Here is a 27,604-nt window from a genome sequence, read left to right as displayed (position 1 = left end):
GTTATTTATCTTGTAGCAACAGTAAGATGAATCTCACGAGTACAGGCACTAGAGAAGCACACGTTGTTTCTGCATATCCAAAGACATTCCAAGTAGATTGTCTATGGAGATTCTCAGTCATCCAGGTCATGGTTGTTCCAAAGGTGCTTTTTTCAAGAGGCAACTGGACTTTCTATTTTTTCTTTGAAGACGTTCCGCTTCTCATCCAAGAAGCTTCTTCAGCACTGACTAGATGGTGGGGAATGGAAGGATTTATACTCCTTGCAGACAGCTGTTCATTTGCATTCTTTTAGCGGGTCATGAAGGTCACCTGGAGGTTTATCTGTGTCATCAGAGTCACCTGAGTGGTGCAAATTGGTGTGGACCAGGGGTATCAAACTAGCAGCCCACGGGCCATATATGTCACGCATAGGCCACGCCTACCCCAGCTCTGCAAATGGCAAAAAATGTCACAAAATGTGATGGCAACATGACATGGCGAGTTTGACACCTGGAGCCTTCTTGGAACTGTTGAAAGGACTGTGTTGTAGATTGAAGATACATGATATTATATCCCTCCCCTCTGTTGAGAGAGGACTATTCAGTTTTGACATAAATGGCCTCTTTAACCCCTCTTTCAAACCAGCGATCCTTTCTGTCCAAATTATGGACTTTGTTGTCTTCAAAAGAGTGACCTAAATGCAGATGGACTGCAGAATCTAGTCCTGATGTGTTTGTTCTCCTATGTTGCGCCACATGTTTATGAAGTGGTTGTTTTGTTTCTCCAATGTACAGATCTGCACATGACTCAATGCATTGTACTGCATATACATCAAATTCACAGGGAAACGTGTTAAGGAAAATAGTGTAGCCTTCCTGGACTTTGCAATACACAGTAAGGAAGACAGAAGCCTTAACATTGAAGTTTACAGAAAACCCACTCACACATACCAGTATTTACATGTTGATTCCCACCATCCACTGGAACACAAAATAGGAGTTATCAGAACCTTACATCACCGAGCTGAAGGCCTGCCTACCAGCAAAGATGGGGAAAAAATGTAAACACATCAAGGAAGCTTAAACAGACTCTGGGGGATTGTAGAGGACAGGAAGACCTGGAGGAATGTTGTCCATGGGGTTGCGATGGGTCGGACATGACTTCATGACCAACAACAAGAAGTTTAATGAAAAGGAGGACGAGGGGGTGACATGATAGCCGTGTTCTGATATCTCAGCAGTTGCCACAAAGAAGAGGGAGTCAAGCTATTCTCGAATGCACCTGAGGGCAGGACAAGAAGCAAATTGGTGTGGACCAGGGTTATCAAACTAGCAGCCCACGGGCCAGATATGTCACGCATAGGCCACACCTATCCCAGTTCTGCAAATGGCAAAAAACATCACGAAATGTGATGGCAACATGACATGGCGAGTTTGACACCTGGAGCCTTCTTGGAACTGTCGAAAGGATTGTGTTGTAGATTGAAGATACGTGATATTATATCCCTCCCCTCTGTTGAGAGAGGACTATAAAGTTTTGATATAAATGGCCTCTTAAACCCCTCTTTCAAACCAGCGATCCTTTCTGTCCAAATTATGGACTTGGTTGTCCTCAAAAGAGTGACCTAAATGCAGATGGACTGCTGAATCTAGTCCTGATGTGTTTGTTCTCCTATGTTGCGCCACATGTTTATGAAGTGGTTGTTTTGTTTCTCCAATGTACAGATCTGCACATGACTCAATGCATTGTACTGCATATACATCAAATTCACATCCAATGCACCTTTCCCTACTTCCCTAGAACAACCCTGTTCCTCAGATTACATGTCTTTCATTTAGGTGAAAAGGATCCATCCTGGACTTGGTGATCAATTTCATCATAAAGTACTGCAGATAGAAGAGGGCAGAGAGACCAGGACCATTTCAGGGAAAAACCAGGAGTTAAGATTTTGCATTCTTATACAGGCTCAGCCTGTCAGGAAAGGCATTGGTCGCCCACTTCATTCATCTCTCTCTCTCTCCTATAATCTTATTTATATCTTTGTTTTAAATTTTTAAATTGTTGTATTATACTGTTGGTTTATACAGGTAGTCCTCACCTTACAACCACCATTCAGACCAGAATCCCAGTCATTGAGTGAAATGATGTTTAAACCACACTCATCTGGCCTGCTTCACCCTATGACTATAGTCTTGGCACTCCTGGTTGTGATTGTTTAGCGATCTCCTGGGTCACTAAGTGAATGAAGCGAGACAGCTGCTTTCTGAATTTAGCTCCCTCCATATGTAGAAGGGAACTCCTCAAAGATCTCTGAAGAGGGGCAGAGGGAAATCAGCTCCACATTGAACTGAGGTTCCCTCCAGCTAAGATTCATTACCAGCAGGCAGGGGTTTTTTTGCTCCCAAAGAGCTGCCTGCTTGGAGGGAATCTCAATCCCACAGCAGATGGCAGCAGCTTGCAATCTTCTCATTGATTTTCTGGAGAAACCAACAGAAAAGATTGCAAATGATGACCACATGATTAGAGGCCATTTGGCAACCAGTCATAATTATAGATAGACAAACACTTAGATTGTGATCGTGTGACTGTGGGGTAGGGGGACAATGTTTTTGACAGCAGGAAATATTTTATGGACCATCCAGTTGGTCATCATAATTCTGGACTATCATTAAATGAACAGTCATATTTTGAATAATACAACAGACCTTGGTATTAAATAAGTAGCATTGAGCTCAATGATCTAAACTTTCTTCATATTACAAAATAATTCAATGAATGTTGTTATTTTCATCAATGCCATTAATTACACAACAATCTATTTTTCCATTGTATTTTATGGAGAGAAGGAAATGCTATTTTACATTTTTAAATTATATCCTAATATGGCATTCCTTTGGAATGTAACAAAATAAAGTTTAGCAGCATCTTTTAGTATTTCATAAAAATGTAATCAAGTGAGTTAATTATTACATTTCTTCCAAGCATTTCATTACTGATTTTGATCTACTTATATTCTGAGAAGCTTTGAAGTATTTTACACACTTAGGAAATGGCTTCTTGAATATCTTATGACTAAATTCCTTCACCAGATTTCTATGACTCACTGCATACTAATACTACCCACCGCAATGGTACTTCGTTATATAGCTTCCGTTTCTCATGCCATGTATGACATTGTGGGAAAACACCTATGGAGTTATTTTATTTATTATATATTTTTCTTTGGTTTCAACATTTAAATTTATCTTACACATCACATTGTTAACGGTTTCTAGGTTATTATATAAATATCACCGCATGCTGTATTTTTTAAATGTTATTTGTATTTTACAATGCAATACACGACTTGGACCAAAAAAGCAAGCTACATGATGTAATAGCAGGAAGTAGTTGTTTGTTTATTAAGTTTATATAGCTGTCCATTTCACATATTTACCTCTATGCAATACAATAAAGCAAGCAAGTAATCAATTAAAAGATAGTCCTCAAGATATGACTGTTCATTTAATAACAGTCCAGAATTATGGTGGCCACCGACTGGATGCTCTATGGTCCATAAAATACTTCCTGCTGTCAAAAACATTGTCCCTCTACCCCACAGTCACATGATCACAATCTTAAGTGTTTGTCAATCTGTAATTATGACTGGTTGCCAAATAGTGTCCAATCTTGTGATCATCATTTGCAATCTTTTCTGTTACTATACTAGAGCTATATCATAGATGGGAGAAAAACTAAATATTAAAAAACCAGAAGGAAGTTACTAAGTTCCTTATTTAAGAAAACACCAGCAATCCTTTTGAAAGAAGCTGGAAAGGAAGAACGGCATCAGCTTGTGATCCACCAAGATTCTTTCCTCATGTAGTGCTACCTAGTACGGTTCCCATACTTATGTTACACTCGTAACATTTATTTATTTATTTATTTATTTATTTGATTTGCCAATTGTTTACAAGATAATAAGTATAAGTGTATACATAGTTGTGAATACATGAAATGGGTACATATAAGAAAAATAAAAGAAGAATAAGAGAAACAATAGGACAGGGACGGTAGGCACGTTGGTGCGCTTATGCACGCCCCCTACAGACCTCTTAGGAAAGGGGTGAGGTCAATAGTAGACAGTCTAAGGTTAAAGTTTTTGGGGTTTGGGGAAGAAACTACAGAGTCGGGTAGAGTATTCCAGACATTGACCACTCTATTGCTGAAGTCGTATTTCCTGCAATCAAGTTTGGTGCGGTTAACTTTGAGTTTGTATCTATTGTGTGCTCTTGTGTTGTTATGGTTGAAGCTGAAGTATTCATTGACAGGTAGGACATTGCAATGTATGATTTTATATACCATGCTTAAATCAGACCGAAGACGGCATAATTCAAGGTTTTCTAGTTCTTCTGGTGGCATAAGGTATTCTACAACGAGTAGAGGAGTGGAGAACTCTTCTTGTGAAATATTTCTGGACTTTCTCAATTGTGCTAATATCAGATACGTAATGTGGGTTCCAGACTGATGAACTGTATTCGAGTATTGGTCTAGCAAATGTTTTGTATGCTCTGGTTAGTAGTGTGATATTACCAGAGAAAAAGCTACGTAGGATTAGGTTAACAACTCTTAATGCCTTTTTGGCTATGTAGTTGCAGTGGGCTCTAGCACTTAGATCATTAGAGGTGAGTATTCCAAGTCCTTTACAGAGCTTGGGTCATCATAACCATAACATGTACTGAAAGAATTGCACAACCAGCCAGTTACCCACTGGGCATAATTTAAGTGATTTTTGCTGACTTTTAATGGCTTGCAGCTTGTCCGTTGAGGGATTGTTCTGATTCCTACAATGATTCTGCTCACTTCTACACTGGAAGTGGAGGACGCTCTTCTGAAGATGCCTTCACTCTTCAATATTTGGGACTTTGGTATTTGGGGCTAGGAAGTATTTTCTAAGGCTCCTAACTGGGAAGACTCTCCCCAAGGAGGAAAAAAGCAAAACAGCACAAATATTTAACTGTTAATTAAGGTTTATTTTTATTGTTAGGCTTTATATTTCAGTTGTTCTATCTAACTTTTTTTATAAATTATAATTTAATGCCATACTTTTCTTAAGAGTATTAAAATATTATTTTATTCCTGAACGCCCCCTGATTCCAGTCAACTCTGGGCAGAATGATTCAAAGTGTTCTCCTGACCCTCCGGCACTCACCCGCAACTCTCCATGCTCCTCCAGGCCTGGCTTGTTAAGTGGGGGGAGCAGCCCTGACATTTCTGCTGCCCCCCACTCCCCCACGGCCCCAGCCATCGCTGCCCGAGGAAGGCACAGGAAAAGAAAGAGAGCAGAAACATAGCTCTACTAGTTATATTTTAAGCTCAGCATTTTTCCTAAATTCTTATCTTTTGCTTTACAAATTAATATTCATCTCCCACCTCTGGCTATTGATGCTGGAGTTAGCTTTTCCCATTTATTAGCGGATACTTGCAATCACACTGTAGGTCTTGGTTTTGGTCGTGTTGTTTTTTCAAGGTTCCTAAATTGTTCACGTGTTCTTAGGCCACTTTGGTCCCATTAAAAGTTTGATACAAAGTTTCTCTCCTTCAAAGGAGTGAAAGTCCTCACTCAATGTAATTTCCCAACTCTCACCATCCAAACATTCAGTATTTACACCAATCTCAAGACAATTATAAGATCAGCACATCAGGTAAATTTAGCAGTGAGATTTGTTGTGTGGTGGTTATTTTATGTTGGGGAAATAACATCGGCAACCACTCAGTCCTAAGTAGAAAAGGAATGTACAGTTTCTTCCTTCCAGGATTTTATCAAAACCCACTGTCCTGCCTTAAATTTATGGACAACAAAGTCCAAGGCGATGTTTGTGCAAGTATCCGTTTTTGTCTTAAAAGAGAGACTGGGACAATTCAAGAATATATTTTCTCACAATTTTGTCTGTTAACTCAGTTCTAGGCAAACCCTCCTTCCCACAGTATGGGATCCCCAACAACATCTCATCTCTCCTTCCACTTCTTTGGCACTTCCAACTATAAAGTAGTGCTACACAATTATGTTGGTCTCCTTCACTTATTCCCTCTCTCATCAATAATTGAGCAAGGTTCACATGATTACTTATGGAGAGTGCCAAATTAAGGTCTCCTATGAGGATTCCCTCATACTTTAGGATATGAGAATTGGTTAACCATCTATGAGCTTGTTGAGGCAGGATGTTCCTGATCTTATGTTGGGTTGTAACCACCAACGCCCCCTCCCCAAATGTGGGGTTTCTTCTTTCTTGTACTAAGAGAGCTCTGGCGGCAATAGCTTGAATTTCCCCATATTTTTTTGAGCTAAAGGGTTTTGACAAAAAGGGTTCCTTTTTGTTACTCCATCACAGACTGTTACAAATAAGTGGAAAGGTTTTTTTTCTCATCAGGTAGTGAGAGAACTGGAGCTGTTTTAAATGCTGTTTTTAATTTTTCCATAGCTTCTAGGTCAGCTGAAGTTGATTGTGGTTTCCATGGTTCAGTATCAAGCAATTTAGTATAAAGGGGCTCCACTATTTCAGTAAAGTCCATTATCTAGTGTTGACCATTGCCTAACAGTCCCAAAAAACTTTCTCAAGTCTCTCTTAGTTCCTCAATTTTAGAAGGAGTTATTTTTCTACTCCCTTCACTAATCAAGTGTCCAATATATTTGATCTCTCTCTCTACATACTATAATTTTAAATTTGATGTGGCATGAGTTGATTTTTATTTCTTGATTTTGAAATTTGATTTCTGGCTAATGTGGCATCCCAGAGGGATTATGCTTCAAGATGTCCAGAATGCCCCAGTATCCACTAAAAATTCAATTTCGCAATTTCTTGGTCACACTTGCAATTTTATCCAGTGGTCTTGGTGGAACTTCAGACGCAATGACTCCTGACATATTTTATTTTTCTATCATCTAATTTTCTCTGTCCCTCCCTCTCTCTCTAGCTTTGGTAAATCACTCACATTTCTCCCTGAGAGCTTTCTCATTTCCTCGTACATGCAATTTCTTTATATGAAAGTACTCTCCTTTTAATCTGGGATGGGGGTCAACACACAGACATTTACACCAATGTTTTTTTTTTCTTCATCATTAACGTACTCACACATTTATACTGTAATCAGACTGCTTGCATAACCAATTTCTCACACAAAAATTTCATTTCATTCTTTCATTCTTTCTCCAAGCAAATCAATCATTACTTACAATTCTTTTCTGAGAGCTTTTTCTCACAAGCCAATGAGCTCCATTTCTTTCTTTTTTTTACTGTTGTTAGAGGGTCTCATCCTCCAGGTTTCGAAATGATTACACACAGACACATTCACACACACAACATTTCCAGACCTGGGGAGGTTTTGTCCCTTTAAATCTCCACTATTCCTTTCTTTAGCAATGGGTTGTTGCCACTTCCCTTTTTCTTGAGTCAGGACTCCAAGAGTCATATTATTCTTTGAGTCCACATACAAATTGAAAGATTTCTCAAGGCTGGGAAGTCCCATAACAGGAGCTTGAGATGCCAATTTTTAAAATCTCAAAAACCTGTTTTTGTTCACACATTCAAACAAAGGGTTCCCTTTCTCCCTGGACTCATAGAGTGATTTGGCTAGCAGAGCAAAACTTCTACAATAGCCTGCTGCTTAAAACTCCTGTCAGTTGGTTCTGTAATTCGGCACACAGCTTGCTTTTTCTCATGTCCTATAGCTCTGTGGCCTTGACTTATAGTATAACCTAAGTATTTAACTTGGGGTTTCACTAGTTGGGCTTTCTTTCTTATTGCTTTAGTGAACTTCTCACTTTTACTTGAAGTTACACTCATTGTTAAGCACTAGCTTTGTACTACCTCTGTCCTGGGTGTTCTGTCCCTTATCTTTCTAGTTTGGATCTCTCAGATGACGCTGGCTTATTTTAAAAAATCCAGATTGTTCTCTATCTATCTTAGAATCTCCCAGACGATGCTGGCTTATTTTTAAAGATCAAGATGTATAGAGACCTTCTTTCACACCTCGTTTGCACCTGGCCAGGGCTCTCATGAGCATGTTTGAACTCCACTTTTCTTTTTAAAGACAACGTTTACTGTTTAACGTGTCCCCATAGGCTCCATGGAGAACACGGCCCTAATCTTACCAGTTCCAGATAAACACTCCTATGCCTGTTTCCAAATATAACACCAACCTTACCTATTTCTCAGTCCTTAAGGAGTTTCACGTTTCTTCTTCTTTAGCCAAAAGCATTTTACTATCTGCTGGGGGCTCAGGTATTTCCCAATTTACGGAATAGCAGGGTTTAAGATACGGTATTTCAATTTTTTTTTTAAAGGTAGGTCTCTTGATTAAGTATTGTTCTAATTTACCCAACCAACATTTGCTTGTTTCCCCCAGATGATCCTACCTGTATTGTAGTTCCTCAATTATGTATTTTGCCATTTTTCAATGCACAAAATTATCATTCTGTTTTTACTTAAACTTTTAGTCCAGGGGAGTAGGTTTTCCTCACTCCACTGGCTCAATAACTGCTCTAAAGGGTATTTTCACACCCTTACATGTTAGAGTCACCCCTAAGGGTTCGCTCTACCTCCTGCAGCAAGAAAGTTAGCTGCAACAACTACAAGAATTCCCCATTCTTGTCGAGATTCCCTAACCTGTGTAACTGTCCCTCCTCTTTGTCTTGAATTGCTCGTGCAATGAGGCAAGGGTAACTTCTCTGCTGGAGACGAACAGGTACTGCCAGAGGCTTCACTTGATTGACTAGTGGTATATAGTGCACTGTATATCCTGGCGGATTACCTTTTGCCCATAATTGATGCACATCAAACTCCTGCCAAGTATCGAGGACTCAAACCTCTTGGGTCACCATTACTTGCCACATCTCATTTGGAGAATGCCTGATGACTAGTGCCATTTTATCTTCCTCAAATGACAAAGTTGCCCTCATTTTGCATAACATGTCCCAGCCCAATAAGGGAATAGGACACTCGGGCATGTATCAGAATTGATGTTCAATGTCCCTTCTATTCAGGGAACATCTCAGGGGCTTTAGAAAAGGGTGGCAATTTACAGAGCCATCAACCCCTGGTATATTTATAACATCAGCAGAAAAGGGGAGCCAACAACTTTGTAACTAAAAATCTAGATGCTCCCTATCTTCATTCAGAGCAAGGGTTCAGGGGGACTGAAGAGGTTCCTTAGGCCTAACCCCTTGATCTGTTTTTGGCATTTCCTTCTGTATTCCCTGCGCTCCTGCCCTGGAAACTTGATTATTGCCATCATCAACATTGTGGGGTGGGGGGGATTATCTTCTTCATAGGGTTCAGTTTTCAAGACTTTTAATCTGACTTGCCTTGATCTGAGATCTGGGATTTCTATTCATTTGGGCCACGCAGACCCTCATCAGTTTGACTCAGCATTTGTGAAACCATTCAGGATTTTGTTTTACTACTACTTGCCACTGGTCAATATACTGGTATTGATCTGGGTGACCATTATCTGGGTCAGTAACAATCTGGTAGACTTTTATTTATTTTTATTTATTTATTTATTTATTTATTTGATTTGCCAATTGTTTACAAGATAATAAGTATAAGTGTATACATAGTTGTGAATACATGAAATGGGTATATATAAGAAAAATAAAAGAAGAATAAGAGAAACAATAGGACAGGGACGGTAGGCACGTTGGTGCGCTTATGCACGCCCCTACAGACCTCTTAGGAAAGGGGTGAGGTCAATAGTAGACAGTCTAAGGTTAAAGTTTTTGGGGTTTGGGGAAGAAACTACAGGGTCAGGTAGAGTATTCCAGACATTGACCACTCTATTGCTGAAGTCGTATTTCCTGCAATCAAGTTTGGTGCGGTTAACTTTGAGTTTGTATCTATTGTGTGCTCTTGTGTTGTTATGGTTGAAGCTGAAGTATTCATTGACAGGTAGGACATTGCAATGTATGATTTTATATACCATGCTTAAATCAGACCGAAGACGGCATAATTCAAGGTTTTCTAGTTCTAGAATTTCAAGTCTGGTGGCATAAGGTATTCTACGAGTAGAGGAGTGGAGAACTCTTCTTGTGAAATATTTCTGGACTTTCTCAATTGTGCTAATATCAGATACGTAATGTGGGTTCCAGACTGATGAACTGTATTCGAGTATTGGTCTAGCAAATGTTTTGTATGCTCTGGTTAGTAGTGTGATATTATGAGAGAAAAAGCTACGTAGGATTAGGTTAACAACTCTTAATGCCTTTTTGGCTATGTAGTTGCAGTGGGCTCTAGCAGTTAGATCATTAGAGGTGAGTATTCCAAGGTCCTTTACAGAGCTTGGGTCATCAACAAGATCTTGACTATTCAGCTTGTATTTTATTTTCTGATTTTTTTTGCCAATATGTAAGACAGAGCATTTATTTGTTGAGATTTGAAGTTGCCATTTGTTTGACCATTCTGATACATAGTCAAGATCTTTTTGTAGGGTAGCAGTATTGTCTGTGGTATTGAACAGCTTTACATCATCAGCGAAAAGAACGCAATTGCTCTTAATATGATCACAGAGGTCATTTATGTAGAGTATGAAGAGAGTTGGTCCTAGAACACTGCCGTGGGGGACACCACTATTGACAGGTACAGAATTTGATAGGACGCTCCCAATTTTGACCATTTGTTGTCTGTTTGCCAGGAATGCTTCTATCCAGTTATTCAGTTGTCCAGAGATACCATAGGATTTTATTTTTAGGAGTAGTTTGTCGTGTACCACTGAATCAAAGGCTTTACAGAAGTCTATGTAGATTGCGTCTATTGCTTTGCCCTGGTCGAGTTGTGTCATCCATATGTTTTTGCAGTGTAAGAGTTGCAGATTACAGGATAGTTTTTTTCTGAAACCAAATTATTTATTGGAGAGTAGGTTGTTTGTCTCTAAGTGGAGGATGATGGATTGGTTAATAATTGATTCCATGACTTTACAGGTGACGCAGCATAAGGAGATTGGCCTGTAATTTTCAACTAGGCTTGGGTCTCCCTTTTTGAAGATGGGGATGACTGTGGCTTGTGACCATAGGTTAGGCAAGGAGCTGGTCCTGAAAGATTTTTCAAAGATTATGCTTAGAGGTTTGGCTATGGCAGTGGATAGCTTTTTAAGAAGTAGGCACATATTCCATCCGGTCCAATAGATAGAGATGGTTTTAGATTGCGTAGTGCTTTTTCAACATTGTCTTCTGTAAAATCGATATGTATTAGATCATTGTTGTTATCTGTGGTACGGCTAGGAAATACTGGGCATGATCCATTGCTGTTTACAAATACTGAGCCGAAGAATGTGTTAAAGAGGTTGGCTTTAATGGTGTCGTCGTTGCAGTCTTTACCATCAGGTCCTATCAAGGGTGGGATGGACCTTGAGTCTTTTAGTTTGTTGTTTACAAAATTGTAAAAAGCACGGGTGGAATTGGTGCTTAGAAGGTTTTCCTCTTGTTTAATGTGATAATTGGTGCATTCGGTCTTTATCTGGTGGCATAAATTTTTGTATCGGCTTTTGAAATTGGCAACGTGACCAGATTTGTTTTTCCGCCAGAGTGATCTCTTTTTGGATTGAAGTTTCCTTATTGTTATGGGTAATCTGCTTTTTTGTTTTGTTTTGGGAGTTGTTGTTGGTACATATAGTTTGATTGACTCTTTTGACTTCAAGTAAAAATATGTTGTAATGGTCTTCAACAGTATTGCATCCAGTGAATAGAGATTGCCAATCAAGGGATGAGAGATCGTTGTCTATAAGATCATAGTTGCCTTTTTTGAAGTTACAGTTGGGGATTACATCATTGTGGTGATTTTTGTGTGGGCGTATGTTGAGACAAAAGTCAATCATATTGTGGTCACTGCTGGAAAAGGGTTCTTTAGTTTGTATTCTGTAAATTAAATTCAAACTATTGCAGAAGATGAGATCGAGGCAGTTGTTTAGTCTAGTGTTGTTGGTTACTAGTTGTTCCAGTCCCAGATTTGTAATAGCATTGTAGAAGGTTGTGTGTATGATTTCAGTTGTACATTCATTTAGGGTCCAGTCAATATGAGGTAGATTGAAATCACCAAGAAAGATAAAAGGGTATGGGCAGGATGCAGCCCATGTTAGTAATGTATTTAGCTTGTTTAACATGTTCGATGTCATAATCAGGTGCTCTGTAACATAGTAAGAATCGAATTGTGATATTTAAGGATAGTTCACAGATGATGGTCTCAGGAAGAGCAAGCTCCTGGGTAACTTGGATATTTTTTAGATGTAAGGACTTTTTATAGAAGATAGCAACACCACCTCCTCTACGAATTTCACGATCTGATCGGTAAACATGATAGTCCCTTACTGTGGTAATGGAGTCAGGGAGAGATGCATTGAGCCATGTTTCACAGACAAATATAATGTCGAATTTAGCCATATTTAGTAGGAGGAAAAATTCAGGTATTTTATTCACGAGGCTTCTTGCATTGAGTAGTTTGCATTTAAGGCCAGTAGTAGTTGGAATTGAGGTAGTTAGGGGCGTGCATGCCTAGTCTTGGGTGGTGGTGGATCGGTTGAGGTAGGGTTGTGGTTGAGGGTTAAAGCTGAGTTGCGGGTTGTGTGGCTTACTTTTGATACAGTCAGCATGGTAGTCAATGTACAGGTCCTTCTCTCCATTGTCTAGACGTTTTTTGAGTTCAGTGCGGAGTACACCGGAGCGGGCACGTTGCTGTATGGTTAGGTCAGGGCGACAACGGAGGTTCTTATGGTTGGTGTTGGTTTTGGTGAGTGAATTTATAGTGTAAATGAATTTACGTTTGCTTGATTCATTTTTGCAAATGACCCTGCACAAGCGTGGGGCCACAGAGCCGTCTCTGTTTTTGAGCTCTCGCCAATGCGGGAAATGTCAAGTATTTCATCAGCGGAGATGGTTGATGCTTGATAATCACTGATGATGTTTCGGACAGTTGTGATGTCATCATTGTCATTGATGTCCTCTAGACCAAATAAGATGGCGTTTGGACGTTTCCGTTCACGCTCAACGGCTTCTCTGATGAGGATTGGGATATCAATATTTGTCTGGGTTGTGTTTATTTGTGGATTGGGTTTTGGATTGGGTTGTGGTTGTTGGGTAGAGATGTGGTTTGTAGCTATTGGATGTTCAGGTTTTTGCGTTGTGTCTTTTTTTCAAGGTTGGATATTCTTTCTTTTACGGCATCCAGGGATGCTACTATGGTGTTAAGGGATGTTTCAATGGTTTCGATGGTATCAACTCTTTCAGACAGATCCAGTTTGGGTCTGCATGATTTGCAGAGATATGGAAACTCATTGGATGATTCTAGGTATTGAATCATTTGCTCAGGTAATCCCAAGCAGTCATGATGAGCGTATTTTTACACAGAGAACATTTGATGGAGTTTTCATTATCCTTTAGATTTTTGTAGCATTTAAGGCATGTGCAGGAATCTTGTGGTTCATTGGTGGGGATTATCTTCTCTTTAGGTTGTGGTTTGACGTTGGATTTTCTTTTTGGCATGGTAGGTTTGTTAAGATAGTACGTTGATTGAATTAATTAAAGGAACAATTTTCGGTAATCTATATAGCCAATATCACATCAAACAATCAATTGCAGTAATCTCTCTAGTCAGATAATATTCCTGAGCAACAATCAGCCTGATCAATTAATTACTCTAATCACTAATCAATTAATTACACTAATCATTAATCACACTGTTCATTTAAATTCACTAAATCATTGATTTTACTATTCAATTAAATTACATGAATCTTGATCTTTTAAACTAGTCAGTAATCACACTATTTGCACTAAACACTCTAATCACTTCCTTTAAACTAGTCAGTAATCACACTATTTGCACTAAACACTCTAATCACACTAATCAATTAAAACAATAGATCAATTAAACCATTAATAAAATATTTTATAGAAATTGATTATCTAATCGTTGATATAGGTGAGGTAGAAAAGTTGTAAGTTTTGAGGTAATGAATTAATCAGTGTTTGATTAAAGTAATGAGGTAGTATTAAGAGTCTGCAAGGAAAGGGTTAATTGTTTTACTAGCAGCTGTAGTTGACTGAATGAGAGGAATTTATTGCTCTTTGTAATAGCAGATCGCTATTACTCTGTAAACAAAAGGTTGTAACACAATGTTCAAAGGGTTTTTATCCGAGTGAAGGAAAGGGCTTCACTTCTAAGAACAGAGGAAACCAACTATTCTTCTCTCCTTTTTGCAAGCAGACTTTGATTCAGCAGAGACAAATTGAACAATTCACAGGGAGGCAACAGGAAACTTTTTGTTTTTGTTTTCCCTTGATGAATGAGATTTCTGGGCCCCTCCTAGTTAACTAAATACACTTTCAAAGTTTGTTGCTTTCAAGAGAAAGAGGCACGTCTTGCACTGGCAATTCGAACAGTTTATATTTTTACTGTGTAGACCAGGGGTGGGCAAACTTTTTGGCTCGGGGGCCGCATTGACTTTTAAAATTTGACGGACGGGCCGGGTCAGCATAAGATACGATACATATAAAAACTGCATTTGTTAACAGTTCCCCTTTTCAAAGCGAGGGAGGAAAGAGTTTTGTTTTTTAAGTGGAAGAGACGCCTGCCGTACTCAGGGTAGGAAAATAACTATTTTTTTCTCCGAGACACCCTCCAAAACTCAAGTTTGGCGTCATAGTTAAATTTGCACAACATAGATAGATAGATAGATAAAGTGGCGCGGTTACATACGGACCAATCTTCGGCGGGCCGTATAAAAAGACCAATGGGCCAGATGTGGCCCAGGGGTCGTAGTTTGCCCACCCCTGGTGTAGACTCAGATTTGTATTGAGCATTCACTCCTGGCTTCAATATACTTCTGCTTCTATCACTCCTGGCTTCAATATACTTCTGCTTCTATCACAGGGAATAAAATTGCTTCCAATCTTCACAGGAGTTCAGTTATAACAATACTTCCCTACTTACTGGGAGTCCAAAGTTACTGTCCTTTTAAAAGATGGAGTCCGGATTAGCAATTTGGTGAAGAGAGAAGAGAAGAGAAATGATGTCTAGATTAAAACTGCTTTCGGGCTTCCCTTCATAAAATTCCTCAGCATACATTGAAGAGGTGTCCAGGGGACACTTCCTCCACCACCCATTTCTAGACACTGCCACTGACCTGTGGTGCCGGATGTTCCAATGGTCACCAACAAGAACTGCAATGGCTTAACCACCCACACAACTCTTGGGCCTCGTTAGGATTCACTGATCCCGGGCCCAGGGAGGTGATCAGGCCCCCTCTTCCACTCTCAAACGAGTGGGTCTACAATACCCCAATACTTATACTTGCTTGCAGGTGTCTTCTTTCCAGATGGTGTTATTTCGTGACTTATTTTTGATTCCATTTAGGTTCTTGGATTGGTCGGTTGTCCACCAGATACCCCTACGGTGCCATCTGCCCCTTCCGGATAAATCATCCGTGCCGGCTGAAGGGTCAGCAAGACGGCCCCAGCTGGGCACCGGTTGGTCCGTGCCGTCCTCAGCAAAATATCGCTCTGAGTCCCGGCGGAGTCACCATAAATGTTGCAGGAAATTACGAGACTCAGACCTTGGAATCCAAAAATAAGTTGGTTTTATTTGCGCAAACAGGTTCAGAGTATTTTAGTGAGAGTCACTTCTGAACAACTTTCTTATTGAACAGCACATGCCTATGTGCTTCTTCAGAAGGGGCAAAACACAGAAATATAACTTGTCAGTCATTCCTTGGTTACTTTAAACACAGCTTTCCCCATCCCCTGTTGCTAGGCTAGGATGGCTGGATGTCACAAACCTATCTTGCTAAACTCCCTAGCTTGTGGTTTTGTTACAAGCGAGACAAGGTATCTTGGCAAATATGACTTTTGTGACCGATAAATTATCCTTGTGGTTTGGCATTTCACAGTTCGTTGTTCTTTCTCTTGCTAATACCACATATTTCACTATCTATAAAACTTGTATCATTATTTCTCTAAAATTAATATATTTTTATGTCCTGCCTTAGTCTGGCCTACAGGCACTGATTTTAGAATATTATCATCCTGCATATCAGGAAGTAATGGCTTTTTAAACAAAGAGTAAGTAAAATAAATAGCTGTGTTATTTAAGCAAATATTCTGCACTATGTTTGTCCAGAATACCTAAATCAGATAACAGAAAATATTTTGGAGAGACTCTATTTCCTGTTACATTGGTAATGGGAATTTACAAAATATTCAAATATCTTACTCATGATAAAATTGTGATTCATTACTCGTAAAACTGAAAGTTGCTGATGGTATAAGTGGGCTTATACATTGGTTATTTTTAATTCCTTTTTCCTCCTGTCTCTGTGCCTTATATAAGTTACTGTACTTTCAGGTGCTTGTAAAGTAGAGATCCTTTCCGAAAGTGTAAGTACCTTGCAATGGTTTTTTTATTATTTATGTTTTTGCATTATTTCTATGCAGGTCAGTGATTTTACCCAGTGATGGGTAAATATTCGTTTAGGTCTTTAAATATGTCTCTGTGTTTATCACAGTTCTGTTCCATTGTAATTACATGTAATTTTCTCCCTTCAGTTAAATCACACTTATAGATTGTATTCTAAGGAGAAAATATTAACTAGGAGTTAGTTGCCTACTTTTAAACTTAGTGATTTCAGCATCTGATATTAAAAATGTTTCACCAAAGGATTTCATTTTTCATCTTTCACAAATATACAGCAGAAGCAAATACATTTATGAATATAATTACTGCCAAATTGCAATTTCTGGTGTTTTATAATATAGTATGATACAATATGATGTGATAAAACACAATAATAATCTGAAAAATTGACGAGATAAAAGTGCCTGTTTTAGCTTTTTCTTGAAGGTGGGTTTTCAAGTTGGAAAATTCTAAAGGAATGCATCTGATAATCTCATAGATTAGATATCAGACATACTTATGATGGAATTGTAACACAAGAAAAAATATTGGAAAATTTGAGATGTAAATTAAAAGTCCTGTTGCTTCTAGAACAAATGGGACTTTTTGATCATTTAGAGAAGGGTTGTCAAACTTGCGGCCTGCGGGCCAGATGAGTCACGCACTGGCCATGCCCATGCCTCTTTAGCAAAGTCATGATACGTCACGTGATGACACGAGTTTGACACCCCTGATTTAGGTTTATAAATTGCTTTCAACAAACTAAATAATTTCTGCAAAACAATCTCAAAGAAAAATTAACTGATCTCTGTTAGTTTTCTACATACAGTAAATGTAGCAAAAGCAATAGTACTTAGACTTATATACCGCTTCACAGTGCTTTACAGCCCTCTCTTAAGTGGTTTACAGAGTTAGCATATTGCCCGCAACAATCTGGGTCTCAAATGTAAAAGTTTTCTTTAATAATGTAATTCATATTGAATGTATATATTAATTCTTTGTGATAGCGATTTTATACACACACACAAACTTTTAATTAATCAATTTTGTTTTAGTTTATTTAAGCTATATGGCTCCTCAACCAACAATCTGTGACTTTCAATTGCATTTATATCCAATAACCATAATTAATTGTGCCACAACATTCTTGATCAGTTACAGCTTCTTCGTAGTCTTCAAGGGCTACCCCATGCTATACACAAAATGAGGTGACCAAGGCAGGAGTAACCATGATCAGGGCATCCTGATCTAGGAACAGGGCAATTAGAACTCATATGGATTTGTACAAAGATTATGACTGCCATCTGCTGCTGTGTCCATCTTCTAATTGCACACCAGTTCTGTCTGGAGTTTACCCATCCAGATCTAAAGATGTAAGCATGTCTGGAATAGAATAACAGAGTTGGAAGGGACCTTGGAGGTCTTCTAGCCCAACCCCTTGCTCAGGCAGGAAACCCTGTAGCATTTCAGACCAATGGTTATCCAAACTCTTCTTTAAAATTTCCAGTGTTGGAGCATTCACAACTCCTGAAGGCAATTTGTGCCACTGATTAATTGTTCTGTCAGGAAATTTCTCCTTAGTGCGAGGTTGCTTCTCTCCTTGATCACATTCCATCCATTGCTTCTTGTCCTGCCCTCAGGTGTATTCGAGAATAGCTTGACTCCCTCTTCTTTGTGGCAATTGCTGAAATATCAGAACACTGCTATCATGTCACCCCCCCGACCTCCTTTTTATTAAACTCCTTGTTGTTGGTCATGAAGTCATGTCCGACCCATCGCAACCCCATGGACAACATTCCTCCAGGTCTTCCTGTCCTCTACAATCCCCCAGAGTCTGTTTAAGCTTCCTTGATGTGTTTACATTTTTCCCCATCTTTGCTGGTAGGCAGGCCTTCAGCTCGTCGATGTAAGGTTCTGATAACTCCTATTTTGTGTTCCAGTGGATGGTGGGAATCAACATGTAAATACTGGTATGTGTGAGTGGATTTTCTGTAAACTTCAATGTTAAGGCTTCTGTCTTCCTTACTGTGTATTGCAAAGTCCAGGAAGGCTACACTATTTTCCTTAACACGTTTCCCTGTGAATTTGAAGTATATGCAGTACAATGCATTGAGTCATGTGCAGATCTGTACATTGGAGAAACAAAACAACCACTTCATAAACATGTGGCGCAACATAGGAGAACAAACACATCAGGACTGGATTCAGCAGTCCATCTGTATTTAGGTCAGGTGACTCTTTTGAAGACAACATAGTCCATAATTTGGACAGAAAGGATCGCTGGTTTGAAAGAGGGGAAACATGTTAAGAGGCCATTTATGTCAAAACTGAATAGTCCTCTCTCAACAGAGGGGAGGGATATAATATCATGTATCTTCAATCTACAACACAGTCCTTCCAACAGCTCCAAGAAGGCTCCAGGTGTCAAACTCGCCATGTCATGTTGCCATCACATTGGTTTTTTGCCATTTGCAGAACTGGGATAGGTGTGGCCTACGCGTGACATATCTGGCCCGTGGGCTGCTAGTTTGATACCCCTGGTCCACACCAATTTGCACCACTCAGGTGACCCTGATGACACAGATAAACCTCCAGGTGACCTTCATGACCCGCTAAAAGAATGCAAATGACCAGCTGTCTGCACGGAGTATAAATCCTTCCATTCCCCACCATCTAGTCAGTGCTGAAGAAGCTTCTTGGATGAGAAGCTAAACATCTTCAAAGAAAAAATAGAAAGTCCAGTTGCCTCTTAAAAAAAGCACCTTTGGAACAACCATGACCTGGATGACTGAGAATCTCCATAGACAGTCTACTGGGAATGTCTTTGGATATGCAGAAACAACGTGTGCTTCTCTAGTGCCTGTACTCGTGAGATTCATCTTACTGTTGCTACAAGCTAAATAACATACAGGACAATTTGAAATCACCTTGTTGCTTTCAGTTGTTATCCCCTTCTTTTGCCCTCAATCAACTTCTTCATTAAACTATGTTGGAAATGACCCCAAATATCAAAAATTTGGATCGGTGAAAACACACAGATTTTATTTGTAAGCTTAAATCAAAGCAAACAAAAGGAAAAACTATCAAAAGCTGTTTGTAAAGAGCAGTTAGATCTTAGCTTAACTCAACATGAAGTTCGAGCCAAGACCCACACCTCAAGATTTCAAAACATTACATTTTATAGTTTTTCTATCCCAACGCCCCCCCATGCCCCTCCTACATCAACCTAGTGACCGAACACAGCTAATCCAAAACACCTTATGGAGACAACATCATCTCCTTCAATACCTCCCAATGACCACCCATCACATATTTGGCCAACATGGCTTTTTCTTATCTTACTTGGCATTAAGGAATGTCCCTTCAGGAGGGCCTCTTTCTAATGGTCTGAGAACAAAGAAATATCTATTTTCTAACACCACACTATTACATATTAGTGTTACATTCAGCACATCTTCTCTCCAGCCATCTTAGAACAACATCATGATTATATGCATCTCTAACATATTCAACTATGCAAAGTAAAAGTCTGGCTATAACTTAAAATCACAATACTGTATAACATTCATACAAGATGCGGCTCAGGCCTCACAACATAGTGACTTCAGGTTCTCTTGAAATGCCCCATTTTTCTTCTTTTCCTTCAACCTCTTCTGTAGATGTGTTTTCCTATTCCTCTGAATTGCTGTTTCTGGTTCTTTTCTATACTGGTTCTTTTCTTATGCACACAATGGCCTGGTGTTGTGCAGGAGGCGCTGGGAAGGTACAACTATTCAGAGAGGGTCATTTTTGCTAATAGAACAGTTTGTTTTAATAAAATATTTTATGTAATGGATGTCTTTGTTAAAATAAAGATTCATAAAGTGCATAGGATCACAGAATTTCTTATTTATTTTCCTAAGGAGGGAATGGCTACTGCCTTGCACTTCTATGGGTAAAATGCAGGACAGGAGATGCAATTAGGAATAAAGAGAAGATTACCCACTAAGCCAAGATAAATAAGCCCAATTTATTTCCACAAGGGAGATGAAACTAGGAATATCACACTGGATTGTGGTAATAAAAAAACAGCTGAGGTGAAATGAGAACCAGTTTGATTTAGTGGTTAAGGTCTGAGATTAGAAAATGAGAAACCGTGACTTCAAATCCCGCATTAGCCATGAAAGCCAGCTGAATTATTTTGGGCCACTCTTTCTCAACCCAGCTCACCTCACAGGGTTGTTCTACGGAAATAGGGGAAGGTGTATTGGATGTTAGCCCCCTTGAAATATTTTTTAAAATAATAAAGGTGGGATAAGAAAGAAAGAGAAAAAGAAAGAAAGAAGTCAATGACTTATAGGGATGACTTACTTTTCTCTCCCTTTTTCTTAAGGGATGCTGTTTCATTCTGTCTCATAACAGACAAGGTCAAAATCTCTTTTGAATGCAATTTCTTAAAGTGAACAGAAACTGTTATCTTTTTTCCCTGTTAAAGCATTGAGCAATACTGCTATTTTTTTTCAGAAAAACTTCTAATTTCTGAACTCCTGCTTGAGAAGTTCAACCTGTAACTCTTTAGCAATTCTTTTTGGTTTAAAAAAACATTTTTAATAAAGCATCAATCAACATTAATAAAGTCAATGAGGCTTAGACGTTACAGCGAGATCAGATGTGAGGAGCGGGTCTCCGCATTCCAACACTGAATTCTCCCTGTTGGAGGGCTCTGAAAGGAGCTAAAGTCACCCTGTAGGGGTGGTGAAGAAAAGAGGGGTGCCCTGCAGGTTGTGGAGAGCAGCTACTCTCCTGCCTGACCCAGGGCTTCTTCTCTCTCATCCACAATGAGGAGAAGAGGCAGCCATCATGGCTGCTACAAAGCTGGGACATCCAAGGCAACAAAGAAATGTGCAGGAGCAGTGTAGATGAACAGTTATTGGAGCTGGGTGAGAAGATTCTTTTTTATTTAGACCCTAACTTTAAAGGAAAAAAGGAAGGAAAACCCAGGAATAGTTCTAAGAGTCTCTTTTCGAGACTCTTAGAACTATTTCTTAAAGTGGCAAACAACAATAGAAAGAAAAATCCTAGACCCGAAAGAAAGGAACTAAGGGGAGAAAAGCTTAAGACCCTTTAAACATAGAAAATTAGATTTTTAAATTGGTCAGGTGTTGTTTTGGAAAGGCATTATAAAATGCTGGAACTATCTATTTGAATCTACTTGAATAACCGCTTTGCTTCCATAAATTGAACTAAATTTGGATTAATCAAATCTATAAGACTTGAAACAATGCTGAAACCTAAGCTGAGGGCATCATCTACTGGTGAATGGAATATACCAGACCCCCTACAAGTTTAGAAAAAATTCTGATAAGAGAAGTAAATAACATTCATCTGGAGGGCTGTGGTGACACTTTCTGTTCTATAACTATCTACTTGATGATTACTAGAGACTCTATAGTGAGAATAAATGACCTTTTTTATTCGCGGAAGCTTGCCTGAACTACTTAAATGGAATTGATTAATAATCCTGAGATGTAAAAAAAACTACCCTGTTTCTCCAACAATACAGCCTCCCCCAATAGGAAGTCCCAGCATGTTTTATAGGCATGAAATGAAATTAAGCCCCTCCCCCCAAATTAAGGCCTATATTAAAACATGCGAAATGGGGGGAATGGTGGGGGGGGCTTGCCATTAGGAAGTACTTTTGTTGCACACCTGGATATGGTGCTTCCTGTGTTGACCCCGATATGAAGTGCCCCACCAACGCCGAGGTCAACATCCAAGCCGTCACCGCCCGCCCGAAGATGCAAGGGGGGAGGAATTAAGTCACCCCCGAAAAGACGGCCTAGCCATTTTTGGGGGGCTCAAAAAAAAATAAGACCCGGCCTTATTATATGAGAAACACGGTATGATTATTGAACTTTCTGAGGAACAACATTGGACTGGAATATATTGTTTTTGGATCTGAGTAAGAGTGGGACTTATTAAATTAAGACAAGATGCTCCATCAGGGAGAAATGAGTGAGATTGCAAGAAAAATTGTGTTGTTGTTTCAAAGCATTAGGGGTATATGACAAAAAATCACAGAGAGATAAAGAACCTAATGCAAGGCATAAATGGGAAAATAGAAAATATGCTACAACTGATAATGAATGAAGATCAAAGAGTCCAGGAAAGAGAGGAGACAGCAGAAAGAACAGAAGAAAAGATAGAACAGACAAACCAGCAAACAAAGCAAGAAGGTGAGAAGGAGATGATGATAAAGACAATAATGTCTGCTGACATAAACCAAGCGAAAAGTACTTTAAGAGATTTAAAATCGAATCGGATAACCTGGAAGATACTTTTGAAAGGGAGATAGAGTTTGGGTGGATACTCTGGAGACCTGGCAGCTTAGGAGGATAGAGATGGGAGAAATATTCAGTCTGAATGGTGAAGACACACAGATGTTGATAGAGACACAGATTCAAGAGAGGAGTATGGGAGGCAAGCCAAAAACAAATAAGAATTGAAGTATTAAAATGAACAACAGATGATGGATAGAAAGGAATTACATGTGCGCGTGTGCGCGCGCGCACACACACACACATTATATTTTTTTTAATATAATGATGGCCTGATTAGAAACTAGAATAGAGGTAGAAATAAGAACACACACTTTTATATGAAGCAATAGATAGATGTAAAGTTTGGAGGTTGAAAGGTGGTATTATTAGGTATGTTTAAATAATAGGGTGACTGGTACTTGAATGGTGTAATGTGACTTTGAACAACCAAATAATGAACGACTATGTCTTAATATACACATGTGTATTAATACTAGGATTAGCAATGGTGACCTGACTAGAAGCTAGAATAGAGGTAGAAATAAGAAATAGGGGGAATATTAGCAGATATATTTTTATATAACTGAACATAAGTAATAATTAGATGGAAAAGATCAGTGGTTGAAAGATGGTATTATCATGTATGCTTATAATATCATTGGCATTAAAATGGAATATTGAAATACTCAATTACTACTCTAAAACAATCATGTATATTAATACTAGGATTATATAAGTTTGATTAATATAACAATTATTATAATTATAATTATTGCTGTTTGTATCAAAATCAATAATACCCAGAGGCCACACTGTTCATGTACTGATATTGATGTATATTTAAAAATAAAAATCCAATAAAACTTGGAAAAAAATAAAATCAATGAGGCTTTAATTTGTATTCCTTTAATCAGCATTCCAGATTCACTTAACAACTGTATTACTAATTTAACAACTTCAGTGATTCATTTAACAAATGTGGCAAGCAAAATCGTAAAATGAGGCAAAACTGACAACCAATTTCTCACTTATGACATACATTTTAGGCTCAGTTGTGGTTGTAAGCTGAAGACTACCTGTACTTCACATGATCTTGATTCCATCCCTCTATTAAGGCAGCCTGGGTTTGCACTGGCTTTTTTGGCTGCTGCCACACAGTGCTGGCTCATATTTAACAGATAACAGAGTAGAGAACCAATTGTTAAATTATTTGAATCCCACCACTGAGCAGAACTACAAAAAACTGCTACTCAGAACATTGTACATTTTAAGAAGATACTTGGTTGATACCTAGGATGCTGGCAGCAACCTTTATCAACCATCAGCACCAGTCAATGATATTTGTGATACATTTTTAAATGTTTAGTTGACTGAGTTTCATGTTTAATGAATAAATGAGATAATAATAACAACAACAATAAACATGAATAAATGAGATAATAATAACAACAACAACAATAGTTGTTGAAACCTGAAATGTACAATTTATTGATATTGCTATACCAGGAGACTCCAGAGTTGAAGAAAAAGAACTGGAAAAAATTATGAAATATCGTGGCCTGGCCATCGAAACAATGCAATTATAGGTGAAACATGCAACAGTGATACCCATTGTCATCTGGGCACTTGGTATCACGTCCAAGAATTTTGCAAAATACATCAAGAAGTTGCAGCTTCCTGCTGTAGCGCCAGCAGAGCTGCAAAAGAACAATATACATTTTAAGAAGATACTTGGTTGATACCTAGGATGCTGGCAGAAATTCGTATCAACCATCAGAGCCAGTCAATGCTATTTATTATACATTTTTAGATGTTCAGTTGACTGAGTTTCATGTTTAATGAATAAATGTTTGTAGTAGTAGTAGTAGTAGTAGTAGTAGTAGTAGTAGTAATGCAGGCTAATGCAGGTATTTCTTGCAGATTTTCCAATGTATTATTGTTGCTACGGCCCACATCAAGTTTATGTTTGACCTTGGGGGCCCGGGATGAGCATAGCTGGAGTAGGTGTGGCCAGGTTGGGCATTGCCAGCTCAACGTCAATCGTCTCTTGGCCACACCAACCTGGCCACACCTACCCCGGCCTTGCCCACCCTGGCCCCTCCAAGGTCAAACACAACCCTGATGCAGCCTTCATTGAAATTGAGTTTGAGATCCCTGGGATAGCAATATTCCAGTATTTGAGGGGCTGCCACAAAGAGGGGGGCAAATTATTCTCCAAAACACCAGAGGGCAGGATAAGAACCAATGGTTGGCAACTAATCAAAGAGAGAAGCAACCTGGAATTAAGGAGAAAATTCCTAAGAGTAAGGACAATTAACCAGTGGAACAGCTTGCCTCCAGAAATTGTGGGTGCTCCATCACTGGACGTTTTTAAGAAGAGAGACAGACATTTATCTAAAATAGCATAGGTTCTCTTGTTTGAGCAGCAGGCTGGACTAGAAGACATTCCAGGTCCCTTCCAGCTCATTCTGTTCTGTTCTGTTCTGTTCTGTTCTGTTCTTCTATTGTATGTAGTTGACACTTTGTTTATGCCAATTATTTAATTCTGCTTCAATATGCATTGAAATAATTTGAAAAGAAAGTTAAATCTTGATAAAATATTCATTTTAATGATTATAGATTTATTTCTTTATCAGGAGATGTTTGCTGTTATACTTATCCATCACAATATGGAATTATTTTAAAATAAATTCCTGTGATGTGAATTTCTAAGTATTCAACCTTTTTGACACTAATGTTGAATCCCAATACTAAATTCAGACACTTGTTTACTTCATTTGCCATGTCAACAATTGAACAGAGTTTTATTTATCTGATAACCCAATGATAAACTGTATTTTTGCAAAACATAATTGATAGGGCTAAGAGGTCTTTCTGCTTAGTAATTGTAAGTACAATATCATCAACATATAATTCCAGTTAATGCTTTTGAGTTGCTAATTCAACTCCTGAAATTTTGTTTTCTTGGTGTATTTTCATTGCTAATGGAATCCAGTGTAAATGAAAATAAAGAAGAAAAATAGGGAAATCTTCTCGTGTCCTCTTCCATATAGTTCATTGTATTGATAAAACTATATTATCTTGTCTTTTTCTTCTTTCTAAAAATGGTGAGCAGCATGGTAGCCTAGTGGTGAAAACACTCACCTCCCATTTGGAAAGTTGAGAGTTCAAGCCCAGGTAGCAGCAGATGTTTCTCTTCTAAATATCTGCTGTGAACTCTGCATAGGCGCCAGGAAGGGCAATAAACACTCAGCTCCATCTAGATATCCAACTCTACCCTGAACAGGGACAACAGGTTTGTAAAAAGGGAGGGGTTTTTTTCTTTCTAAATATGATGCACCCAAAGGGGGGGCAATGGAACCACAACTGTGGTGGCCCAGAACTCAGACTGTCAGGTCCCCTTCTGGGATGCCATTCTGATGGAGGAGGGGGGAAAGAGTATTGGGGTTGCATTCTTTGCATGCTTTCGCTTTTGCTATAACCTCATGGGATTTAGGGAGGGGACTATCTTGAAGACAGAGGGACTTCCTCCCAGCCAGTTCTAGCATGACACCAATGTTGCTGCACTCTGGGGATGAACTACTATCAAGCTAACACCTTGGAGTTCTCAAAACACCTGTGCAACATTGCATTGGTGGATTGGTGAAGGGGATAGGTTTGAATTGGGAAGAATTAACTTAACGCTTCGCATGGGAACTTCAGATTTTGCCTGACTTCTTTCAGTAAAAGTTCCTTTTGATGCTTGTTTCAAGAGTCATGCTTTCCTGAGGGAGGAGCTGAGGCAGGTCCTTACATTAGGTGGAATCTACAAAGTGGCCAACCCAGAGAGGCATACCATGGGGACCATGCAAAGGATGTCCACACAAGGTAGTGACCTTGTGACAAGAGTGACAAGTGACAAGAGGAACCTAAGTGCTGGGATGAAGCCTCTGCCAAGGCTTACCTGGGACCAGACTCCCCGGATGGATGGAGGAAGCTGCGAGCCTGGGAGATTCATTGAAACCTAGGTGGTCCATCGGTGTCAGGAAGAAGGATGGCTGGAAGGGGAAGACCAAAGGAATCAGTCTCACCTGAGGCTGTTACTAGCCTGGATGGAAGGAAGAGCGGGAAGCACTCAAAGATGATTGAAGAAGAAGGGGGCAAGCCCGACCATGCCGATCTCATGAAACAAGCCATGCATTTCATGATGGATGCACTCCAGAAATTGAAATGCAGGATCCCCGGGCCAGAATGTCCAGTGAAGACAGCCACCAAACCCAATTTGAAAATGAAGACAGGAAAGCTTCATGGCTTGACACCACAGTGGCAGTATCTGCCACCCCAGCAGGGGCTACTAAAGTTGTGGGACCCCCCCACTGAAAGACACAGCCAGAGCCAAGATTATGAGACAGGGCAATGCTGTGGTGTCCCAAATGAGGAAGGCCACTACCCCATCGTGAAATTCAATGGGAACCCCCAACAACTGGGGTCCTTCCTGGCCCATATCCTCATCTACATGCAAGAATATGGCCATGAGATCCCTATTGAAGGAGCTAAGTTAACACTGGCATTAGAAGAGGCCACATCCTGATGCCCCCACAACACAAATGCCCCTGAATTAAGGAACTTCAACAGCAGAATTAAGGAACAGCACTTTGAAGGTGGTTTGAAGACCCACCAGCCAATTGGTAGGTGAGAGAGATTGCATAAAGACTGTGTGGCAAGGGTGCAGGGCAATGGCAGAATACATAGAGGAATTCCATGACCTGGTGTGCTGCCAGAGGACATCATCATGACCTGCTTCAAAGATGGGCTGAACGGCGACCTGTAAACTGCTTGCATCACAAGGAAGGCTCCGGCCTGCCTTCATGACTGGTGCATTCTGGCCAAGGAAGTGGAGATCGACCAAACCCAAAACAAATACTCCAGAA

General features: G+C 39.4%; 1 protein-coding gene across 1 annotated transcript in view; it reads right to left on the bottom strand.

The window, feature by feature from the left end:
* CC2D2A (coiled-coil and C2 domain containing 2A) overlaps positions 1-27,604 on the bottom strand; it is a 1,114,036-nt gene that overhangs the window by 866,539 nt on the left and 219,893 nt on the right. The gene's annotated exons all lie outside the window — the stretch shown is intronic.

Source organism: Notechis scutatus, chromosome 4, assembly GCF_049901735.1.
Source record: "Notechis scutatus isolate UNSWTSFEM ecotype Mainland chromosome 4, rNotScu1.2, whole genome shotgun sequence".
NCBI lineage: Eukaryota > Metazoa > Chordata > Lepidosauria > Squamata > Elapidae > Notechis > Notechis scutatus.
The sequence above is the reverse complement of the archived record's forward strand: the minus strand, read 5'-3'. Positions and strand labels throughout refer to the sequence as shown.